This window comes from Tenrec ecaudatus, chromosome 2 (assembly GCF_050624435.1).
Source record: "Tenrec ecaudatus isolate mTenEca1 chromosome 2, mTenEca1.hap1, whole genome shotgun sequence".
In the NCBI taxonomy this organism is placed as follows: domain Eukaryota; kingdom Metazoa; phylum Chordata; class Mammalia; order Afrosoricida; family Tenrecidae; genus Tenrec; species Tenrec ecaudatus.
This window is the reverse complement of record NC_134531.1, coordinates 123,874,543-123,900,691: the sequence shown is the minus strand read 5'-3', so window position 1 is coordinate 123,900,691 and position 26,149 is coordinate 123,874,543. Positions and strand designations below refer to the sequence as shown.

At 36.9% G+C, this 26,149-nt stretch overlaps 1 protein-coding gene and 1 non-coding gene across 3 annotated transcripts in view; both read right to left on the bottom strand.

The window, feature by feature from the left end:
- Positions 1 to 26,149, bottom strand: part of PRR16 (proline rich 16) — a 237,955-nt gene that overhangs the window by 49,709 nt on the left and 162,097 nt on the right. The window lies entirely within an intron of this gene.
- Positions 11,504 to 11,636, bottom strand: LOC142441594 (small nucleolar RNA SNORA18). Its single transcript, XR_012782960.1, has one exon. It is a non-coding gene; the product is annotated as a small nucleolar RNA SNORA18 (small nucleolar RNA).

Sequence of the window (26,149 nt, the reverse complement as noted above, 5' to 3'; positions counted from 1 at the left end):
GAATGAAGTTTAGGAAATGTCATTAAGATAAAGCATGATCCTTGGATACTTTTATAAAGGTCTGAAAAATTATGCTAGACGATACAATTTTAAAACAAGTTTTACGTTTTTAAAGATAGTTCATAAATGAACCCCAACTAATACTTAAGAATAATTATTTTAGAAATTAAAATTATTATAAAATAACATGGAGTGATATCAAAATTAATATAAAATATTTTATGGTTTAATATAAAAGAGCTAAACTATAATTTCTCATCCAAATAGAAGTGGACTGCATTTATTACATTCCTCTTTAGGGGTCTTTAAATGTTAAGCAAAGTGTCTAGTATCTGTAATATTTAAATTGCTATCTATATGAAAGCAAGAAGAAATGCTTGGAGGCATCATAAAGCTCCCTGCTGTTTTACAAATGCATGATTAGAAAGAAAGACATATGTTAAGCAGCTGCTGCTGCACAAAGTTTATCAATGTAATCATTCTATATTCTCTCTGCATTACATTATTTAAATTATCTTCTTCATCTGCTTAGGTTTGAGACCCCTCTATTATTAGGAATATGTAATACATTTTAGTAGTAACACTTTATTTTATTTCAGAAAGTGTTCAGTTCCATTATTTTTATATTATAATTCTATAAAATTTAAATATATGCTGCTGTCTGAAACCCATCATTCCTGAAATTAAAACAAAATGCAATTTCTGTTTCTGCTGTCTATAATTCTATTATCATGTTCTCTAGGTCTTCCAATTGAAAATTCGTTCCTCTCTAACTTGTGATATATAATAATTCCATATCTCCCAATTCTCATCTGTAATATTGCTGGACATGCATTTATTCCAATGTATTCCTCTCCTAACTCTAAATCGGTATTTCAATATTTCTTCCCAGCTCAGGTTATAGTATCTGACCTTCAGTCTTGTATCCAAAGTTAGGGATTACGTTACGTCCTCCCAAAAAGAGAGCCATAGAAGCACTCACAACGTTGCTTGTGAACATGACCCTCTTTTAGAAATAAAATAAGCATTTAATGTTCTTATCAGCTAGGTTAACAAGAGTCACCTGAGAGCAGGTTGGGTCCTAACACTTTATTTGTGGTATCATTATGAAAGTGACTCTACATGGAGACTAAAGATAGAGGAAGGATACCGTGCGGCAGGGCAGCTGCAAGCCAGAAAGATCGGTAGCTCGCAGAAGCTAGACATGAAGCATTGAACAATCTCCCTGCCAAGCCCTAAACGAATCACCGCGGCCAAAACTCTGATTTGGATGGTGAGATGATCATCTCTGTTCTCCTAAGCCCCCTAGATATGGTATTGTGTAAAATCACCCCTGGAAAATAAATACATCCCCAAAACATGCGATTGTCAAAATATGTGTGTATCTATGTGTGTTGTTGTTGTTGTTTCTGAGATCAGAGCATTCAGTACTCTGTGTTGACTGATAACAACAAAAACAACAAAAAGACGCTGTGTACTTTACTTGATCCTGACATCCTAGCATGGCGTGTAACTGCCTACTATATTTGTCCTGTACTTCAGGCAAGCGCCTGACTTTCCTGACTGCAGACTGCACTACTCATATTCCTGTAACCTGGAAAGGCCTCCGTGTACCTGATAAAAACCTCCACAAATTCTTCCATGCTAGTCATTTACTCGATTCATTTACAAGAAATGATATTTTGATAAAAAAGAGCATTATTATATTTTACCTTAGGAAGTTTCAATTACAGAAACAACATGGAAAATTAATAAATCATTGTGTAACTTCCATCAATTCTGAGAGTTGCTCTGATAAAAATTTTGAATACACAGGGGAGGTGGGGGATAAAAGGGAGCTGCTATAAAGGGTTTCCAGAGGAAGAAAATGTTTTGAAACTGAATGGTATGATGTCTGGATTATATCCTAATAAAAAAATTGTTTGCATGAAAAAAATGAAAGACACTATTAAAGGATTATAGTTGCTAATCAAATGTTTTAAAATATTTTTATTTTGAATACTCTAAAATTTAATTTAATATAACGTTGCACATAAGTAAATCTAACGCTGATGCAATGTTGTTAACAATACATATTTCATAAAAATGTTGTCAATTTCTCAGTTATAAAAAAATAATTACAGTGTCTAAAACCCTAAGGAGCAGTTCTCCCCTGTCCTTGATGGTGGCTGCGTCGGAATTCACTTGGAGCGAGTGCGGTATGGTAATAGATTTTCTCAATTTTTATCTCATTTTGTTTGCTTACTCTATATCCTCAAGTATAAGCTGACCTGAATATCAGTCGAGGCACCTAATTTTACCACAAAAACTGCATTAAAATATCCTGAAAAACTCAGCTTATCCTAGAGTATACATCGTATATCCATTGGTTTGTTTTCTGTGCATTCGTTTTGTTTCATCATAGATACACTATTGTCAGGAATTGTTCTGTTTTTTTCCCATTATACTGGTCTCCATAGAATTTCTTATGTGTTTCTATTTTAATTATGCCACCTTTATCTGTGATATCATTTAACACATTATTTAAAATATGCTTATTAACACATTCATGGTTTTACATTTAAATATATATTTTACTGGTTGTGCTTTAATTAAAAGGTAGATTAATAAAAAATAAATTATTCTCCTTAAAAATAGATATGATACATTAAAGAAGGTTATAAATGAAGTAATTGAAACTTTGTTTTTACATCTTCTCCTTCTATACTTCATACTTATAAAGAGACTGCTATGTTATTGTTTCCTGTCATTAAGCACCATGGCATATGTCTATTTAAATATTCTATGAATTTGTCACTCTCCCATATGTATTATAAGTGTCCTTGGTGGTGCCACGGTCTAGAAGTTCATCAGCTGATTGCAATGTCAGGAAATCAAGTGTGTTGCTCAATGAGAGGTAGATGAGGCTGTCTGCCCCTTTAAGGATCAACATCCTTCACAGTCTTCTACAGTGAAAATTGATTCAATGACAGTGAGTTTAGGACATGTGTTATAAGTTGCTTGCAATAAGAGCATATATTTTTATTTTAGCATAGTGGTTAAACCTAAAACATTTACCCCTCTTTAAAGGAACAGTGTAAATCAAGACTCTCTATAATGGGAAATGGAATTTAAAAGGGAGATGATTGGAGTGTTTCTAGGAAAAAAGTTACCTTTGTCTTTTTGTAAAAAATTACAACAAGATTATAGAGCATATATATATTTATTTTTCTTCTGTCCAGAAGTATTCCGCATGCATTGACTGGAACAGTATTCGAAGAAAACATATTAGCAATCTTTAATATGCTGTTAATGTAGTCATGCTTGCTGAAAGTGAGGGGAAATTGAAGCCCTAGCTGCTAAAGATATTCTAATCGTAGCCTAGCCTTCAATAGGGATTACAACTTAGTGTAAAGAACACAAAAATCCAATAAGTAACATTATGTGAGTTAAACAGAGAAAAGATTGAAATTGCCAAAAATGTATTTTTGCATGGCCACAATCAATGTTCGTAGAAGTAGTACTCACGATATCAAACACCCATCACATTGACCTTTGCATCGTGCTGAAAAGCTAGGAAGTTACTTTGAGGTCACGGTGGCATATTTTCAAGCCGTAGCAATTGCCTTTTTTTATAAATCATTTTATTGGGGCTCATACAACTCTAATCATAATCCATGCATACATTAATTGAGTAAAACACCCTTATACATTCGTTGCCCTCATCATTCTCAAAATCCATAGTATTTTCAATAACATCACAAACATGTCAAAGTTGGACACTGAATCAGAAGACCAAAAGGAATTGATGCATTTGAATTACGGGGTTAGTGAGTACTATTTAAAGTACCATGAATTTCTAAAAGAATAAACAAATCTGTCTTGGAAGGAGGATAGCCAGAATACTCCTTAGAGGCATGGATGGGGAACTTTTGTCTCACTTTGGACATGTTATCAAAGACCTTGTGCTTGGTACACTAGAGGGACAGTGAGAGAGAAGGAGACCTTCCCCAAGATAGATCGACACAGTGGCTGAAACAAAGGTCAAACTTTAGACCAATTGTGGGAATGGCACAGGACACGACAGTGTTTCCCACTGATGGGAAAGAATCACGGTGATTTGGAACCAAGTGATAGCACTTCACAGCAACAATACTACTGCAGATAATTTCAGATAGAGTGAGACACTACGGAACAAAGAATGAACCCTAGCTCTAGATAGCATGATGGACCTAGTAAATTAATCACTTGTGTGTTGCTCATTGACATACCTATTCCTGGGTATACTTAAAACTTCACTTTTGTTTAAGCCAATCATTTTCAGGAAATATTAAACTCATCCAGTACAATAAGAGAAACCCTTGTAGCACACCAGTTAAATGACTGGCTCTAACCATAAGGCTGGTAGTTCTCCTCCAGGCAGCTACTCTAAGAGAGAAAGACCTGGGAATCTGTTTAAGACTATAGCCAAGAAAACCCTACGGGGTAGCTTTTATTCTTCCACACGTTTCAATGAGTAAGAGTGGACTCAACAACACTCACTAATAAACACACACCGTATCAACGTTTCCACCAACTATCACAGTTTCTGTATATAATAGCTTGTCAAAGCTAGCCATTAAGAAAATCCAATATGTATTTAAAACGAAAACATGTTTATTTCCTCCTTAAGTTCTGTGTGCATACATTAAGTGCATCCTGTGACTTGGAGTTTAGCAATGTACAAGGCTAAGTTTAGTTTGTGCTCTGTTAAAATGTTGACAGTGCAACTTTCCTCTAGTTCTTTAATGCATCCTCCCCACCACCCTATCATGACCCCAGTTCTACCTTACAAACCCAGCTAGACCAGAGAAATACAGAGAATCCAGGACAGATATGCCCCTCAGGCCAATACCAGGAGGGTAAGGGAAAGTGGGACGGGGGTGAAAGGAGAAACAGATCACAATAATTGACATACCTCCTCTTAGGGGATGAAGAACAGAAAAGTAGGTGAAGGGAGTCAGTGGTCAGTATAAGACATGATAATTTTTAAATAAATTATTAAGGGTTCGTGGGGTGGGGGAAGGGGAGGATGAGCTCATAACAAGGGATCAAGTAGAAAGAACTGTGATAAGAGTTGTAATAACTTCCAATAAAATTATTTTTTTAAAAAAAGCATGTTGACCATGTAGCTGTGGCATACAGGTAAAACATTTATGCAGACCTTTAAAGACACAGAGGGACTTCTACAAAGAAGACATAATTTCCTCAACACTTCTATTTCTTGCAGGTTCAGAAAATAAAGCATTCGGGTCTAGTTTGCATTTAAGTTCTAAAGATAGCCAAATAATCTGCATTTCCGAAGGAAATAGAAAATATATAGATCACAGAGAAGTTAAAAACATGCACCTGTCAGAGATCACAAAATATTTATATATTTGTGTAAAAAACTGGTCAGAAAAGGGTCACAGGGATAGACACTGATTTTCCTCACCAGCTCGCTCTGGATGGACTCTGTGCAAAGATGAATCTTTCTATAAGAAATGAAAGTCAGGCACGATGGCTTTCCACCAGGGATCTCATTTCAGAATATCTAAATTACCATATGGTTTATGAACTCCCACTGCGAAGCATTTAAAGTTCACACTAGAACCAGTCAGGTTATATGAAATAACTGCAATGACAATATATATTTGAGAAATAACGATATAATCTATTACTGAAGGAACAGAAGTGGGCCTTTCCTAACGCCAGGTCAAATGAAGAATCCTGCGGATGCATCATAAGAAAATGAGGCCCTGTCTCCAGCCCGTAAGGTTGTGACATATTTTGATCCAAGAAGGAACACTAAATGGAAATATAAATGTGATTTGAGTTTCTGCGGACTGAAGTACAAATGCAACAGCGAGCAGTCAGATATTCTTTAAAGCCCTGTTTACAATACTTGGGACTATTCGCCTGAATCATTTATCCCGCCTATGTATCTTTTAAACCTATCGGCCCCATTTTTAATTAAAATATGAGCAAAATTAAATACCATTTGTTATAAAACCAGTGTCTGACATTTTGCAAGTGGCTTGTTTACAGAAAACTTAAAAAGTTACTTTTGCTGTTTTACTCAGGAAAAGTACAGAACATTCCCCAGGATCAATGTTCTATAATTTGAAACTTAATAATAACAATAATGCCCAACATTTGCTGAATGCTCATCTAGTGCTTGGAATTAAGCTGACCACATGTCATATACATTACTTCAATAAGTCTCTGTAGAATCATAATGAGGTAGCTCATTCTATTTCCTGAAGTGGAAATTGAATATTGGAAAAGTTAAGTAATAACACATATTCTTTCAAAGGTAGGAAGAGGCTAGGTTAAATTTAGAACCTAGACTTAGATTCTGAAAGTTCAATGGCTTTAGTTATAAAACTTTAGCCCCAAAGTTATTTTCAATACTTCTATTAATCAAGGTTTACCTGGTAGAACAACCCTTAATCTAAAATTAATGCAAACAATTTTTATTTTTCCTAACAGTCAATTTTAAATTTCCAAGACTTACCGGTAATATGCATCAGGTTCTTAGTTTTCACATTTAACATTAAGTTTGATATATTATAAATTTTGGTGAAATGTACAAAGATATATATCCACTAGTAACAAATGTACCATTTAAGCTATTTTAACTGTCTAATTATCTGTGATATTATTATTATTTTGGGCAATCAATACTACTGTTCAATTTTTAAAGTTTTAAAACCATGAACAGAGTTGCAATGTTGAAAGTTTTAAATAAAAATCTCAAGTGGCATAGTGGGGTAAGCGTTAGGCAGCTAACTAGAGGTCAATAGTTCACACCCAACAGCTGCTCTGCAGAGAAAGATGAGACTGTCTGTTCACATGAATAGTTACAGACTTGGAAACCAAAGCAGGAGATGTACTCTGCCCTATAGCATCATCATCATGAGTTGGAATCAACTCTATGGCAGTGGCTATGTTTGTTTCTTTTGTAACCAAAATATTGAATTACAAAACAGGTATCAAAAGAAGATGGAAATAATAAATGTAAATATATCAAAAATAATTTATTGATATTCAGTCATTTAAAGAAATAACACAATTAAGAACTGAGAGTATTGAAGAAGTCCAATTTGATTTGAAGATACTAGTAAAAACAATTGACAGAATACTAACAAATGTTTCAACAGACTAATGCAGTCCTGGAAGCACTCAGTAATCTTTGCCAATAAATTTGAAATACAGCTACCTGGCAAACTGACTGAAAGATGTCCATTTTTATGCCCATGCTAAAGGTGGCCCCTATCATATGAAGCAATTTTAAGACAATATCATTAGCAAAAATTTGTGTAAGACAATGCAAAAAAATACAAGCACACAGAACAGCCAAAAATTCAAGTTGAATTTAGAACAGGACTTGGATCAATGAATATTATTGCTGATGTAAGTAGGATCCTGGCTGAAAGCAGAGTGTAGAAGAAAGATGTTTACTTTTGTTTTAACAACTAGGGAAATGCACTTAACTATGTGGCTGTCGACAGTGAATTATATAATGTGACTCTACTAGTCATAGTCCTTGTAACTCCCACCAAACGACCTTTTCCTGAGGGATCTGGGTAAGAGAAGGTGGGGGGTTCCACGGAGAGGATGGGATTTTGAATTCTGTTAACAAGAATGTTTGATGTTACCGTCCTACTGGGTTTAATATGAGCTGCCTTGGAAGTAGGAGTGGCTACCTTGATGCTCAGGGCTTGTCTCAGAGGATCCTGGCAGAGGATGCTCAGGGCTTGTCTCAGAGGATCCTGGCAAGCATATACTTGAGCTCAGTATGTTCTGGGAACACACAGCAATAGTTATAACATGAATGGTATAAATATGTGTGGACGAGAATACTTGGTTCTAATAACATGGCACTTTTTGATACCTTCCTGACAAGATCACTGAAGGCAAAATAGTACATAAGCAAATGCGGTGAAGAAAGCAGATGGTGCCCGATTATAAAAAGATGCAGGTTCTGGGGTCTTAAAGGGTTGAAGTTAAACAAGCAGCATGTAACAGGGAAGAAAATGAGCCCTCATGGATGAAGCCCACCAGTCTCTGTGATCATGAGGTGTCGATGCAATCACAAATCAAAAGATCCAAAACAAACAATTATACTAGTGTGAACGAGAGGTGATGGAGTGGAGCCCCAAAGTCCATCTGTAGACAATTGGATATCCTCCCACAGAAGGGATATAAGGAAGGGATGATTCAACCAAGGTGCAGTATAGCGCCAATGAAACACACATCATTCCTCCAGCTCCTGAATGCTTCCACCCTCGCCTACCATGATCCAGTTCTACCTTACAAAGCTGGCTAGACCAGAGAATACACATTGGTACAGATAAGAACTCTTGGCACATGGAATTCAGGACAGATAAACCCCTCAGGAACAGTAGTGGGAGTAGCGATGTCATGAAACCATGGTGATGGTCGGGGAGGGGAATGGGGAGAATGGGATCCCCGCAAGGGGACGAATAACAGAAATGTGAATGAAGCAAGAAAGAGAACAGTGTAAGACGCAAAATAATAATGACTGATCAATATAAATGATCAAAGATTCTATGAGTGTGGGAGGATGGGGAGGGAGGGGAAAAGAAGCGCTTCTACCAAGGGCTCAAGCAGAAGGAAAATGTTTTGGAAATGATGATGGCAACATATGTAAAAATATGCTTCATACAAATGATGTATGGTTTGTTATAAAGGCTGTAAGATTCACTCAATAAAATGATATAAAAATATTGTGTGTAGAAAATTAGCCTGGACAAATGAGTAATTAAGAATTTATACATAACTCAACAAGAAAAAGAAAAGCGTTGCTGATGAATGGACTCATACAGAGTTGTTATTGTAACCGATTTTAGTTTAGTTAGATGTTTGTTTCTTTGTAAAGTTTGTTAAGTGAAGTGTACAGAGCAAACCAACAATTCATACACGTTTCACATCAGTGATTATCATCCCCGCAATATAAAATCACTTACCTCACTTTCATCCTGAGGCTTCCATTTCTGTCCCTCCTTCTTGCATAACCCTTCCTAATGTCCAACCTTGGTCCTTAGGCAAATGGTGGACCTTTGAACTCAAAAAGTTGAGTATTCTAAGGGGTGAATACCTCCCTACTGTTCCTGTTCATCCTGTAAACCTGTGGTTCGCAGCCCCTGTGGGGATCAAACGACCCTTTCCCAGGGGTCGCCTGATTCATAAAGATAGCAAAATTACAGTAATGAAGTAGCAGCAAAAATAATTTTAGTTTGGGGGATCACCACAACACGAGGAACTGTATTTAAGGGTTGTGGCATTAGAGGGGTTGAGAACCATTGCTATAAACCTATTATTTGGCCAAAATTCAAGCCATGAGGCCAATTCAAGGCCTAAAGAGTATATCATCAGGTGTTTCATTCATCTCTACATCACAAGTAAGGCTTGCCTTCTTATAGTTTTGAGTTTTCTTTTACAACTGTCACCCACCTAGGGCTCCCTGAGCGTTCCTTCTCAGAGTGGTCAGTCGTGGTAGCTGGGCATTATTTAGGACTTCTGTGCTCACGCGTATTAATGAGGTTTACAGGGTACAACAGTCCACCGGAAAAATTGTCCATGTGTCTATACTTTTCATTAATACCTTTTGTCTCTTGATGGGGGGAGATCATGGCTTACCTTAGATGGTTGTTCCACAACCTAGGTGAGATAATATAAGTCAAGCAGTAAATAAACCATCTACTAGGAATTAAACTGACTGTCCACGGAAAAGAGCATCAAGTAGAAACATGCCGTGCTTTGATGAAGAGCTCCAAAGTGACTCAGACTTTCATCCAAGGTCATTATAAGTGATGGGACATGGTGTTATTCCTACAACTCTGAAAGCAAACACCAAGCCAGCCCAGCGGAAGACACTGTCGTCATCTCATCCAAAAAAGCTCATTTTTTGATGTGAGGGGACCAGTGCATTTGGAGTTTGTTCCACCAGGTCAGACTGTTAATCAAGTTTTCTACGTAGAGGTTCTGAAACCAACAGTGTGTGACAAAAAAAGGCCTGACATGTGGCAAACAGGGACCTGGTGTTGACACCACGACAGTGCACCTCTTCACGCAGTCATCTCAGTGTGCCAGTTTTGGCAAAAAACAGCATGACTGTCTTACCCCATGTACTTTACTCACCTGAGTTTGCTCCATGCAACTTATTTTTGTTCCCAAAAATGAAGAGAAACATGAAAGGACAAAAATTGGACAACATAGAAGAGGTCAAGAAAATAAAGATGAGATGCTGTCAGCCCTCCAAACAGGTGAGTTTGAAACTGTTTCCACGAATGGAATTGCAGATTTGACAAAAGTATTAAGTGTAATGACAAGTACCTTGAAGGTGATAAGGTTGTTTGTTTCTTTTAAGTACATAGTGTGTGAGTCTGGGTAGACTAGAGACACAAATTCACAGACACTCAGATGTGTATAAGAAAGAGCTTCATATACAAGAGCAGTTGAATATTGAGTAAACATCCCAGCCCAGTCCAGAGCAGTTCCAAAAGTCCAATATTAATCCATATGCCAATAACAATCTATAAAGTCCTCCTCAGATTCACAAAACACATGGTTTCTTTTAGATTTTTCAGTAAACATTTTTTTTCATCACTCACTGCCTTTAGGTTCTGCAGAAAGTTAGCCAGGTCACAGAAAATCAATTCATATACTATCAAATCATAGAATGGCAGAGTGGAAAGTGTCTTGCCAACGTATTTTATCCTAACGGGTTAAATAGTACTTTTGTGGGTGTGTTATTTAGCAAAAGTGTCCAGGGAAATTAGTCAGTTTTGCTTCGTTTTATTAGATTTCTTTGAAGCTAGTAAGTGACATGTGATAGTAAAATTCATCTATTTATAAAAATAGGGTTGGACAAAAGTTATCCTTTGTATAAAACAGAAGTAATAGTCACTTGCACATTTAGAACTCACTGTGGAAGCATTTGGAATGATAATAAATGAGATTATAATCTTATAACCATATGAAATGAAAAGTTTATAAGTTATACACATTCTTTTCCCAAAATAGAACTGCTTTAAATATATTTTACTGATGTTCAATTACAAAATAATTATTCTGCATTAAAATTGCTACCTTCATCATACTTTTTTGTCAATGGACATTTTAAATTCAGTCATTAAAGATGTAGTTACATTGAATGAAATACCTTATCATTTGATTGTCCTATTTTAATATTCCTTGAGGTTTTAATATTTTTTCTTTTTGATTGAGATTTTTCTCTGCTTTGTCTTGTCACTGCTGTTGAGTTTGTTTATGTCCTTGATGTATTTGTATGATTTTCTGTAAATGAATTCAAGGACAGGTAGTTCTATAGAGACTGGTATTGGATTGATAATTACCTAAAGGCATGGCAGGGGAGGATGGGGTGCTAGCAACGCGTACAGGAAGAAAATGTTCTGAAATTGATTTTTTGATGATTGCACAAATCTTATTATTGAACAATGAAAAAAAAATTTTTTTAGTTTGTCTTGTAATTCTTCCTCACAGATCCAACCAATAGCAGTTATGCGAGTAAAGCAACTACACAGTTACTCTGTGAGGCGTTTCCAACGATCTGGGTCTACAGACAAGGCCCCATCGGGATAGATCTCAACCAATGAAAACTTTTGATATGTAAAGTATATCCCAATTAAAAAAATAACCCAGGTTTAATGTAAAGCCCATTCCAGCTCTAAGAAGTTTAGATGTTCTTTATATTCTCAAAGCACCTCGCCTTTCAGTGTGCTTACCGTAGACTCTCATGGAGTGTTAGAATGGAAGGACTTGAGGAAGAAGTTCATTGAAAAATTCCATTATCTTTTCATTCTTGTTTTTCCGTGAATTTTTGAAGTCCCCTCATAAAGGCTAAGTATCTAAATTGTGTGTATTTTATATTGTTAATATGATTTTGTTTGTTCTATTGAAATTCTTCTCTCAAAATAAATCATTGTAAGGATTTTTGAGTCAAATATATTGTGTAGACAGTTTCATCTTTGTTATTTGGGAGCATTACTAGGAAAGTCCAATCTGTAGAAAAGGACCTCAGGTTTAGGAGTGGAATGCTGTGGCAGGTAGGTTTGTGTCAGCCTGGCTGACCCAGGTATTAGTGGTTTGTTTGGCAGTGAGGGCCTATTAGTTGCCCAGGATGTGACCTCTCACAATGTAATCAACTTCATACTGGGATTTGCTTTTGGTAGACAATCAGTTGCAAGATCAGGGGTGGATTAGAACCCACTTACTCCAGTCAAAGCCTTGATGCAAGTGAAAGTTCCCTTGGGGTTGTGGTCTACATCCAGATGCTGTGGGAATGCTTGCTTGAGCCTGCTTCGTGATCAATGAGCTCCAGTTCTTTGAACTTGCGCCAACAGCTGGCAATATTACCTGCTGATCCTGGAACTGTCAGCAGCCTGCCGTCTGAGCTGCCACAAACCTGCCAACCTTGTATTCATTCACATCTCTATTCACAAATGTGAGCTGCTGACTTTGGGTTCATACTGCTCTATAACCACTGTCCTGTGATTCCCCTGCCTATCTTGAGTTCATCAGCTCTAAGTCACACTACTCAGTGGAAGCCTTCAGCATAATATCTGCCCTACAGACTTGGAAGCTATCTGGACTTGGACCAGAGTTTCCTATTTGTACATATGTGTGAGTCATTTCCTTGATATAAATTCCTTCTATCTATCTATCTATCTATCTATCTATCTATCTATCTATCTATCTATCTATCTACCTATCTATATACACACACACATCTATTCTTACTTCTCATACATACACAGAATTATATAGTTTTATAAACTCCAGTAGTTTTGATTCCTGTAGTATACAAACATAGGAGTCAACAGAAATTGGGACCGCCTTAATGAGATGATTGACAGATGGCTGCAACCATGGACTCTAACATTATGAAGACTGTGTTTTGTTACCTGGACAGGCGCCATAAAGCCAACCTGACGTGATGTCACCTAGCAACAACAGTCCGCTGTTTAATGTATCTTCATTTTAATCTACCACGTAGTGAACAACTTCTGAATGATCTCGGTGAAATAATTCGCCTTGGCTCTAGTTCTACAATTAAAAAAAAGTTACTAGTATTCTTGCCACTACCAGGGACATTCAAGAAGAATTCATATAGCTGACTAAAATTGAAGGAGGAGGATTTAATATAACAGTCTCTCTCAGCATTTCTGTGCCTTCATGAGTTACTTTGAATGCCTTTCAAAACAAACAAGCAATGAAACTGCTAAATCAGGCTTCTTTGAAGCGAAATCTTTTGTAAAGGTGTGTGGGAGAGGATGAGCTGCAAAGCAGCAAAAGATAGAAAAATGCAAAAGTAAGGGAAGTATATTTAGATAAGATAAATGAAGGAAAAAGGAAATTGGGATGATAAAATATTTTCTTTTGAATCTAATTGCATCTACGTCAAAGAAGTACTTAAGGTACGTGTGTGTGGTGTGAGGTGCTGAGCCAGCCGGTTCAGACTCGCTGAGCCCCTCCTCGGAGCCCTCACCGCCCCGCCATGGGCCCTCCTAAGCCTTGCTCCCTCTGCGCCCGATCTAAGGACGTATGTCGACTCCTCACAGTGCACAGTGTCCTTCATGTTGACCATCCCCTGAGCTGAGAATGAGCTCCTTCCCGAGGGAAGTCCGCCTGGTAAATGTGTACTTGCATCCTCTCTGCTCAGGAGCAGCCTGGCTGTACTTCTTCAAAGACGGATTTGTTGATTTCTCGGCACGTCTCCATCAACACCGGAATTCCAATGCATCGGCCCTGCTGGAGCCGTCCTTATGCACTGGCATGCTTTCACAGTTATGTGCGCTGACGAAATACCACGGCTTCGCTCAGGTGCACCTTAGTTGTGAAAGCGATATTTTTGTTTTTAAAGCAGTAAAGAGGTCATGACCCCAATTCTACCTTACAATCCGCATAGAGCAAGGCATGCACACTGGGACAGAAAAGAGCTTGCAACACAGGGAATCCAGGACAGAGAAACTCCCCAGGACCAATAATGAGAGTAGTGATACCAGGAGAGTAAGGAGAAGGTGGGGGGTGAGGGGAGAAGGGGAACCGATAACCATGATATACATATAATGTGCTCTGTGGGGGATGGACAACAGAAAAGTGGGTGAAGGGAGACAGAGGTTGGTGTAAGACATGGAAAATAATAATTTATAAATTATCCAGGGTTCATGAGGGAGGGATAAGAGCTGATAACAAGCACTTAAGTAGAAAGAATTTTTTTTAAATGATGATAGCAACACATGTACAAATGTGCTTGTCACATTGGATGTAGGTATAGACTGTGATAAGAGTTGGAAGAGCTCCCAATAAATGATTTTTTAAAAAAAAATCCTGTAAAGAGTTATTGTATAGTATATTTGCCAAATACAATACATTTTTAAACTTCATTTCTTGGATGCTACTTCCATGAGCATTTATTGTGGATCCAAGAAAAATGAAATATTTGGTACCTTCAGTTGTTCCAATTATCATGATGTTTCTTATTAATCCAATTGTAAGAATTCTGTTTCCTCTAGATTGAGGCTTAATGTTGCAGCCTATAGCTTCTGATTTTCTTTTTTATATGCTCCAGATCGTTGGATTAGTTGGTCAGAATACAGATGCAATAAATATGCTATACTATGCAACCATCATCACACCTTTCCTCCATTCAAGACCACACAGTCTCTTCTTGTTCTGTTTCAACAATTGTTTCATGATCTATGTACAGGGTGAGTATAAGCACAATAAGTGTTCTGAAATTACCATTAGTCACAATGTTTCTATATGAGTTATGTTCCACATAATCAAATGGATTTTCACAGGTTATCAATCACAGGTAAATATCTTTCTGTTATTTGATGACCTTAGCCAAGATACATTTGATATTAACCTAATATCTTTCATTCTATCACTTCTGGATCTGTCTATAATTTTTGGCAGTTCCTGTTGATGGACTATGGTAATAATTTTGTAATTACCTTCACAAAATTTTATTTGTATGTGATATTAATTATATAATTTGATCATTACCACATTCTTTAGGATCTTCTTTCTTTAGAATGGGCACAAACATAGATCTATTCTAGTGAGTTGACCGAGTGGGTAGCTATCTTAAAATTGTCTTGATATGGATCAGCGAGTAGTTCTCAGTTTACGTTCGTTTGTTGTAATATCTCAAATCTCCATCAGTTCCTGAAGTCATAGTTTTTGCCACTGTCTTCAAGTGAAGCTTGGGTTGTTCCTTAAATAGCATCATTTGTTGATAATATGCTACTTCAATCACTGGATCAATATTGTACTATTTTGGTACAATAACTGTGTGGCATTTCTACCTTGTTTTGATGTTCCTATGGCATTAAAATATGTCACCCGTGTTGTTGTTAGGTTAGTTCTGACCCATAGTGACCCTATGCAAAACAGAACAAAATCTTGCTTTGCCTTATGTTATCCTCGTAATTGTGTTTCATGCTTGAACCCACTGTTGCAGCTACTGTGTAAATTCGTCCTGTTGAGGGTTTTCCTCTTTTTCAATGTCCTGTTACTTTACCAAGCATGGCGTGCTTTGCCAGGGCACGTTCTCTCCTGATTACGTGTCCAAATACAAGAGGCACGGTCTTTTCAGTGGGGCTTGTAAAGGGCATTCTAACTGCACACAAGCCAAGACAGACTTGTTTACTCCTTTAGCTGTTCTCAGTGCTTTCAATATTCTTCATCAGCACCATCAGTCAAAAGCATTGGGTTTTCTCTGGTCTTCCGTATTCACATTCTAATTTTCACACGCATATGATGTAATTGAAAATTCTGTGCCTTGGGTCAAAAGTACCTTAGTCCTCAAAGTAACGTCTTTGCTTTCAACTTTTAAGAGGTCTTGTGCAGCAGATTTGCCCAAATGCAATGATGCCTTATTTGATTTCTTGACTTCTGCATCCATGAGCATTGATTATGGACTCCAATAAGACAAATCCTTCATAACTTCAATCTTTTCTCCATTGAGCATATTTCCTACTGGTCCAGCTGTGAGGGTTTGGCTTTCTTAACATTAAGCTGTAATCTGTATCGAAAGCTGCAGTCTTTGATCTTCATTAGCAAGTGCTTCAAGTCCTTTTCATGTTCAGTATGGAAGGTTGTTCCGTCTATATCAGTTGTTAATAAATCTTCTTCCAAACTTGGCACTCCAGTCTTCTCCATATAATCCAATTTCTTGGATTATTTGCTCAACATAAATATGGAATAATCATTGTGAAAGGATACAGCCATGATGTGCACTTTCTTGATATTAAATCATGCAGTATTGCTTTGTTCTGTTTGCATAAGTGCATCTTGATTCATGTACAAGTTCCAAATGAGCACAATGAAGTGTTCTGGAATTTCCATTCTCCTAAAGATTATCCAGAGTCTGTGATGATCCACACAATCAAACTCCCATGTCATAGACAAAGCAAAGAAACAAATCCCAAAAAACATCTTTCCAGGCCTGTCTGCTTTGAAGCAAGATCCATCTGACCTTGGCAATGATGTCTTTTGTTGCACATCCTCTTCTGCATCCAGATAGAACTTTTGGAAGTTCCCTGTCAATGTCCTGCTGCAACTGCTGTTGCAGGATCCCAACAATGTTTTATTTTCATGTTATACAAATTATATTGTTCTGTAATTTGAGCATTGTGTTGGGTCACATTTCTTTAGAATGGGTATAAATATGGATCTCTTCCAGTCAGTTGGACAAGTAGCTGTCTTCTAAATTTTCTGGCCTAGAGAGGTGAGTGCTTCCAGTGTTTCATCAGCTTGTTGAAGCATTTCAGTTGGTATTCCATCAATTCCTGGAGCCTTCTTGTAGGTGAATGCTTTCAGTGCAGCATGAATATCTTCCTTCAGCACCTTGGTTTGTGTTCGTATATTACCTCATGAAATGGTGGTTGTATCAACTAGTTGTTTAGTGCAGCGATTCTCTGTTTTATTTCCATATTCTTCTGATGCTACCTGTACCATTCAGTAGTTTGCTCATGGAATCTTTCAATATTAAAAATCAAGGATTAAATATTTTCTGATATGCTAAGCATGCTCTTCCTTTTAGAGTTTCCAACTCTAGGCCTTTGCATATTTTGTTATAATATTTGGCTTTGCCTTCCTGAACTGCCCTTTGAAATTTTCTGTTCAGCTCTCCACCTTCATCACTTCTTCATTGGTCTTAGCTACGTTAAAATCAAGAGTTAGTCTCTGAGTCCCTCTGACACCCCTTTGACCCTTTCTTTGCTGCCTTTCAAGTGCCTTTAGCTTTCATTATGCAGGATGTTCCTTCTGTTATTCCCAGCCATTCTCTCTGCTGTCATGAGTGTCCAATGCGTCAAATCTGCTCTCGAACTGTTCTACCAATACAGGTAGGCACACGCAAAGTCAAATTTTAGCTCTTGTGGGCTGCATTTAAATTTCTTCAGCTTCAACTTGAACTTATAAAAGAGCAATGGATTGTTCCACAGCCAGCTCCTAGTCAGGGTTTACCTGCTTTAATTATGAGCTTCCCCATCAGTTCTTGGCACAGACGGAGTCAGTTTTGATTTCTGGGTATTCCATCCATATTGTTATAAACAGAGAAAGTATTAGCAATAAAGAAACCGTTGGTCGTACAAAACCCTATCTGCAATCCCCAGCTTCTTTTCTAGCATTAAGTGCATATTTTCCAATTACCGTTCCTTCCTCATTATTTCCAATGTTTGCATTCCAATTGCCAATAATTGTCAATGTACCTTGATTGCGTGTTTGATCAGCTTCAGACTGAGGACGTTGGCAACATTCTTCAGTTTCCTTCCTCATTACCTTTAGTGGTCGGTGTATGAATTTAAGTTTTAATTGTAATCACAGGATGTCCTTTAAGGGGACAGACATTATTCTACCACAGGCAGCATATACTTCAAGATCTTGGACTCCATACTAGAAATTCCCTTTATGATGGTAGCACTAGTTATCTTGACTTTGTCACGGGCGGCGTACTAGATCATATAACTCATTCCAATGGGGCAATATCAGTCTGTCTCATATTACTAACAACTAGCATATTGATTTTTCTGCATAACATTTCATTTTGATGACTTCCCAATTGTCTAGATTCATACTCTGTACATTCCAATTCCAATAATTAATGTTTTCAGCTGTTTCTTCTCATTTTGAGTGATGCCCCATCAGCATATGAATGTCCGAAGACTCGATCCTCGAACACTCTGCTTCAATCGCAACATTATGAAAGATTACTTTGAGAATGTGGCTCGTCCTTAGTCATTTTTGAACCTGTCTAACTTTCGGCACTACATCTGACAACATTCTGCTGCTGTTCCCGAGCTTTCACCATCTGACAATATCTGCTGCTTATTCATACGACTTCCAACGGCTACTTCCTCAGGAGTAGACAGCTTATTCTTTTTTCCTACTCTATCCTTAATGTGGAAGCTCTGCTGAAGCCTGTTCTCTGGATGACACTGCTAGTATTTGAAATACTGGTGACATCGCTTCCAATATCACAGCAACATGCAAACCACCATAGTAGGACAGACACGTTTTCCGCATAGAAACATTCAGTATTGAAGCTAGAAACTTGATAGGTTTTCCTTCCTTGCTTGCAGCATGAGAGATGTCCAGCTGGTCTTCATTTTTTATTTTCTTATTCCAGGTCTCTGCACATTTCAAGACGGCACATTGTCTTCTAGAGTCACCCTATTCTGTTCAGCTTTTTCTTCATTAGTTCTTCCATCCACTTTTGATTCTCTTGGTAATGGAGCTTTTTTGGTGTCATCTCTTCTGACATACACTTTGGCATTTTCTGTCATGACCTTTTGCATTCTTCGTACATGATATCCTTAATGTCATTTCTTAACCTCTGTGGTTTCCTGTGATTAGTGTGAAATGTATTCTTGAGATGGTCTCCGATTTCAGATGGGACCCGCTGAAGGCTTATCTTCACTCTTGTACCTTATATCAGTGATCTTCAGCTTAACGTTGAACTTGCCTCTGAGGAATTGATCGTCTGCTCAACAATCAGTCCATGGCCTTCCTTTGCTCTTCATATTCCGCTTCCATCTTGTCTCTTTTTACAGATGTAGCTTTTGATTCATGTCTCCTCTGTCCCCTGACGTTCACATACACAATCAGGGTCCATGTCCTTTAACAAGGCATTTTCAATTGATAAGATGTTGTCTTGAAAAATTCCATAATGGGGTCACCACACTCTTTGAAAACAAGGCCATACTTTCAAACCACAATCTCTCTTATTCATTTCTGTTTTAAAATCAATCAGCAACATTTATTAATGCACACTGATTGCATGTTGGATAAAGCTGAGATTGCAGAAGTTGTTAGATACTTTAAATTTCTTGCATATTAATTTTAGTGTGCACTTTTAAATAATAGTTTATTTGAATAATATTTCATTTATAGTATTTTTTGAATGTTGGAATATTCATTTTAACACCAAATGTGATGCCTTTTCTCTCCAATTTGTCATTGCTGGCACAGTGAATCTTAAATTTTATCCAATTCAGTGACTGTTATCATCAATTCATTTCAATTTATTAATACCTCAGGCCTTAACCTTCTAAAATTCCATTTCATTTTTTATAATTATCCTAGATTCATACTTTATACCTTCCACATTCTAATCATTAATGACTCTTTGTACCCTTATTCTTCTATTCAAATCATTAAAGGAAATTTGAGAAAACAGTTCTTCTCCAGCAGAATTCTGATTGCTTCTAACTGTGAAGGGATCAGCTTCCATTACTCTGTTCCATGATGCTCTGTTTTTGCTAGTAAGTATCATAGCCTCATGCAAGCCTACACTGTACAACACGCTGACAGATGAATGGTGGTCCTACAAAACATACACGTGGAACTAGTATTACTGATATGCCTCAGAATGACCATTTTAAAACATCAATTCTTATTTTCTTATGGTGATACATAAAGGTGCATGTGTCTTTATTTTGAAATAATTAAGTGTTCCTTTTAAATTTCATGTTTAAAAAGACAACCCAACAACAACATAAACTTCATTATCCACTTAATTCGAGTTGCCGACCTGTTGCACTAAATGGCTGGATACTGATTTGGTGTTGACAGTTTTTACCTTCCCAGAAGAATCTAGGAAGAGCGGCCCAGGGATCTCTTCCGAAAGACCCACACCCTTAAAAACCCAGTTCAATAGATGGGCTTGTGATAATTGGAACTGACTTCACAGCAACTGAACAGAAAATGATTTTATTTTGTTCTTTTCCTATTTTGTTATGAGAAAATAATCAATTCAAGCATTAAGGATGCATTAGTTTATTGGTAGGTTTGGATATTTATCCAAAACATAGATCAAGTACTTAAAAGATATGCAAAATTTTATTTTTCACAATAGAACAGAGTAGGTAAGCCCGAAGCTATTCTCAAAATGAATCTCAAAAATTGCTCAAAAAATGAGAATGCCAAAATAGAAAAACAAGCCACTGAGCTACTAGAGTGGAAGGTGGCTTTTGGGTCTGTGTTTGACATACATGTGAACACTGAAGTGAAGACTTCCCACATCAAAACAGGACCTTAGGACAATTGGGTAACCCATGCGCGGCCCTAGACAGAACGAGGAAAAACGTATGCAGCTATTTAAAGTAGAAAACAGGAGGACTGCCTTTGTTCTGGTTCCTTTCATCCACAATAAAAAAAAGTTCAAAGGGTTTAAGATTCTGATTTGTATATCTCGAGAATCTCAAATCAGGGGACTATGAGCCCACTGTGACCCAGGAATAGGGTGGTGATTACACAGGAGTCAATAGCAGATGTACAGGCCAGCCAGATATAGGTAGGTTTTTAAATATTAAGGTGACCAGACAATCAAAAAGTCAAAGCTCATAAAGAAAAAAATGAATAATTAAAAAATAATAATAATTCCACAACCAGAGTTTTTGGATGAAATGGCCAATGACCAAAAACAAACAACCAACTAAAACCAAAACAGTTAAAAACCCTGAGAGAAAAAACAGATTAGGTTCTAAGGAATAAAACATTGAGAAGAAAGTTCAGACTTCTCAAAAGCAACAGTAAAAGCCAGACTGTAATGCATTAACATCATTTCAATGTTGAGGATTCTGTTTATCTAAAATCATATTCTCCATAAATTATCATCTGAGATGATTAGCAAATTAAAAAATTTCAAAAAATGAATAAATGAATAAACCCCTCCAGTAGTTGGTCTTCGCTGAAAGAATTAAAGGATGTACTTTGGTAATATGGAAATTGAGCCAGATAAGTACACAAAGCAAAAATTGCAATGGAATTAAGATGCATGTCAGTAAATCTAAGTATACATTGGCAGTATTAAAAAACACTAAATAATGCATATTAAGGATATAAAAATGTTAGTAAGGAATTATGAAGAATTAAAACATTCTAAAATATGTTAATTTTTGTTATTTGTAGGAATAAACTTTTGAAATCAAATATGCACATTAAAAAACTGAAGTCCAATCTGTAAAGGGCATAAAAGTATGTACTTTTCCACCGATTATTGGAATTCAACAAAGAAAACCAGAGGTACTTTTTGTTAAAGAGGAAGCTGGTACTTATAAGGACATACAATACAGTAAAATAAAATATTGAAGTAGGCTATATTTTAGAGAACGCTAACCCAATGTGCCAATGTTCCACACCATACACCCTTTGGAATCTTTTAGAAGGGAGAAGCAGAATGGGCTAATGAATGTACACGTTTCTTTGACTTCGAAAACACAGTGCTGAGCTTTGCCAAAAGGCCCCAGCAGACACAGAATCTGTAATTCAAGAAATGGCCAGAGAGCTCTAACAAGTGCCTGCAAACTTGCCAATACATGTGCTTTACATTAAGTCCACCCCACCCAGTCTCACTCACAGCTAGAAAAACTGTCTTAAACACAAAATAAATGTAAGCAGAAAATGTTTACAAAATTCCTCTGAATACTGCCTTTCTGAAAAGATACCCATCTTTGTTCTCTCACTGTCAGCACATCGGTTTCTGAATACAAAACAGCAAATACCACGAAGTGATAGCAAGAGTGCTGCAAATGGAAAACCAAGCCTGGCGTGCAGCTTCCAGGGCACAAGCCCTCCCCGCACGGAGGAGCGTGAACTCACAAGATAATCCAAACAACTGAATAGTGGCCTGAGGACTGGTGACCACGGTACTCTTACACATACAAGTCTGCCTGACAGAAAGAGGGCAACACAAAGCAAAAACAATTAATACATAAAATAAGAACAGCTCAAGAGATGTTCTATATGTTTTAAACAAAGAAAACAATAAATTTTATGTTTAAAAAGGACTAAAGAGGGGAGTGAATAGAGCTTTTGACAGTTTTCTTTAACAGTCAGTTACTGAGTACACAATGAATGGTGTGGGATTTCAGTTCTTTAAACACTCGACTATGTGCCATTTGGAATATTTCTGGAGAAGAATTTGGAGATAAAAAGAGTTCAATTTTTTCTTTTATAAAACAACAGGTTATTCTCTCCTTTCCTATGATAAAAGACAAACCAGCACAATATTTACATAATCAGAAATATATCCTTATTTTTCCCCTAAGATTAAAATTCACGAATAAAAAATGATAAGCTTGAGAACATTTTTTTAAATTTTAATTTATGTTTTATTTATTTTTAAATCATCTTATTGTGGGCTCTCACAGCTCTTACAACATTCCATCCATTAATTTTATCAAGTATGTTTGTACATATGTTTCCATGGGAGGGTTGAGGAGGCAGGGGTAAAAAGAGGAGCTTATACCAAAGGCTTAAGTAGAGAGCAATATTTTCATATAGGTATGATGTGGGGTATGCAATTTAACTTTCCTTAAATGTCTATTAGAATTTGATTGATAAAGGCCCATTAAAATATTGAAATGCATTAGTCCCAAGTCACACTTCAAACTCTATTGCTTCGAATATTATATATGACTATGGGGAAATAGATCAATGTGCATATATTTATAGGTTTAGTATTAAATTAGCAGATGAACATTGAGCCTCTACTCAATTGCTCTCTCAATGCAAGAACACATTGTTCTATTAAACTGGCATTGCATGACCTCCCTGACACGATGGCTGAAGACTTCGTAGGTGCATAAGCAAGTGTGATGAAGATGGTGATGATGCCCGGCTATCAAAAGATATAGCATCTGGAGTCTTAACGGACTGAAGATAAACAAGTAGCGTTCTACCAGAGAAACCAGAAAGCCCACATGGAAGAAGCACACCAGCCTGCGTGATCACGAGATGTCGAAGGTATCAGGTATCAGGCATCAAAGAACAAAAAATCATATCAATGTGAATGAGGGGGAATGTGGAGTGGAGACCCAAAATCCATCTGTAGGTAACTGGACATCCCCTTACAGAAGGGTCACTGGGAGGAGACAAGCCCATCAGGGAATAGTATAGCACTGATGAAGCATACAACTTTCTTCTAGTCCTTTAATGCTTCCTCCACCCCACTATCATGATCCCAATTTTACCTCATAAATCTGGCTGGACCAGAGGATATACACTGCTACGGATAAGAGCTGGAAACAAAGGGAATCCAGGACAGATAAACCCCTCAAAACCAATAATGAGAGTGGTGATACCAGGAGGGGGAGGGGAAGGAGGGGTAGAAAGGGGGAGCTGATCACAAGGATCTACATATAACCCTCTCCCTGGGGGATGGACAACAGAAAATTGGGTGAGGAGAGACGTCAGTCAGTGTAAGACATGACAAAATAAAAATAATTAATAAATTATCAAAGGTTCTTTTGGGAGGGTGGGGCAGGGAAGAAGGGGAAAAATGAGGAACTGATACCAAGGGCTCAAGTAGAAAGCGAATGTTTTGAGAATAATGAGGGCAACAAATGTACAAGTGTGCTTGACACATGTGTGTATGGATTTTGAGAAGAGTTGTATGAGTCCCAGTAAAATGATTTTTTAAGTAAGGTAATCTTATGATAGCAATGCAACTCGTTAAGGACTCAGTTAAGCTGTCTGCATTGGCTCAATCACACAGTATTGGCTATAGTGTTATTTCAAAAGAAGAATGCAGACTAGAAGGATCGTATATGAATTACATATGGCTGTGTCCGGGAAGTCGACCTCGACCGTTTAAAGGCTGCGTGATTTATACTTAATCCCTATGAGACTCTATTTTCCAATCTGCAAAATAATAACAATAGTAAATGACTACCCTGCATGTCTTGCAAATTTGAAGTAGAAGAAAATTATATAGAACAACTGAAATGAGAATGTTGAGTATAAAGGGATATATAAATTATTTTTGCTGAATATAATTCAGAAATGGTTGCAGCAGTGCATCAACAGGGAACTGTCAGAACTTTTAGCCAAACTAATAAGAATACAAATGTACAAGGGTATCAATGTGGATATAAGTTGTATTTTGACCGAAGCAGGAAATATAATATGCATGTGTGGGTCATGAAAAACTATGGACAATTTATTAGGCGGGATCAGTCTTTAAAGGTGAGCATCATGTTTGGAAAAGTAAAAATTTCACCAACAAAGGGAGATTTTCAATGAGATGGATTGATACAGTGGCTGTAATAATTTGTTACATAAAAACATAAAACATGGAAACAATTGAAATGGTGATGCCAGGCATGACACCGGGGTGGCTGTCAGGCAGAACAAAGTGTATGACATCTAACAACAATGACAATGTCAGGTCAAAGGTAGCATGTTTTGCCATAGATATCGTAGTCTATAAAGAGATGGGCTTACATTCAAAAGTGTTTATTTGAAGAAACACAAGTGAATGTAAAAATATAATTCACTTCCAAATTCAGATATTCATTTTGTCATATGAGAAACAAATTATATCAATATATTATTATGTTCACTTAGGAATAAAGAGTCTCAATTTACTGCTAATTTATATTTTATACAGATGGAAAATACTTTTCTGTGTCTATCTACAAGTTCTGGAGAGAGCATAGATACATTATTGGATTATTAGATGTAGGCTTTTGCTCTGGATTGTCAGTCTTCTCTGTGCTTGTTACTACAGTGTGGTCTGGAATACAGAACATCTGCACTGTTATCCAGTTTTCCCTTCTTTTCATGTTGTACATGTTCATGGACTGTAATGCATTCTTATTTAAATGTACACTTATCTAGATATTAGTAAATGGTTTTACTTAAATTCGCAATTTGTGCAAATATCACTTTTCTTCCATTTTAGAATATCCCAATCATCTCAGAAAGGTCCCTCACACCCATCTATTCTTGTTTTAACCTTAAGTCTCAGAAAATCCACCATCTTTTTGAGCTCTACATATACGCCGTTTCCAGGTATGGCATATAAACATGATTATATGCACTCTGCTCTTGTGCATCTAACTTCTTTCTATTATCATAATGCTTTTGAAATTCATTCATGTAGTTGCGCTAATGGTATTCAATTATACGGATAATTACTATGATTTCAATCCACTCACCATTTTATGGACACTTACATTTCCCAGGGGTTAGCTCCTACAATGATGCAGACTATGAACACTGTAACCCAGTTTTGTAGATATAACAATATCTATTTGTTTACTCAACCTTGAGGAAATCTCTGCCACGCTAGATATGCAACACATAAATCCATATTGTCCAGATGTTCCATTCTTGTTGAAACTCTTTCCTATACAGAGAAGCGGCATGGTAAAGTGATTCGGAGCATGGGTTTTGGAATCAGATCAGTTGGACTTAAAAACAAGTTTAACTAATTCTAAATTATGGAACTCATTAATGCCCTTAGCTTCCCCTGGTATAAAATATGGACCAGTGCCTTCATCAGCTGGCTGTGACAGAGAGGATTCCTGAGTCTTCAGCACTATGCTAACCAGAAGTTATTTATATATTACAAATATGCTGTGTCATTGGAATAATGAAAGATAGTTATATTTTAGAACACTTGTGAATATAAAGATTATTGAAAAGTAATATCAATTAATGAATCATAAAATTAACCATATGTGAGTAACATATAATTATGTCAGTCATAGTAATAAATTTTTAGTAATGTTAAACAAGATGTTTAGAAGATTTCTGAGTTAATCTTACTGAATGATGCAAACTTCACTCACCCTCACATAGCACA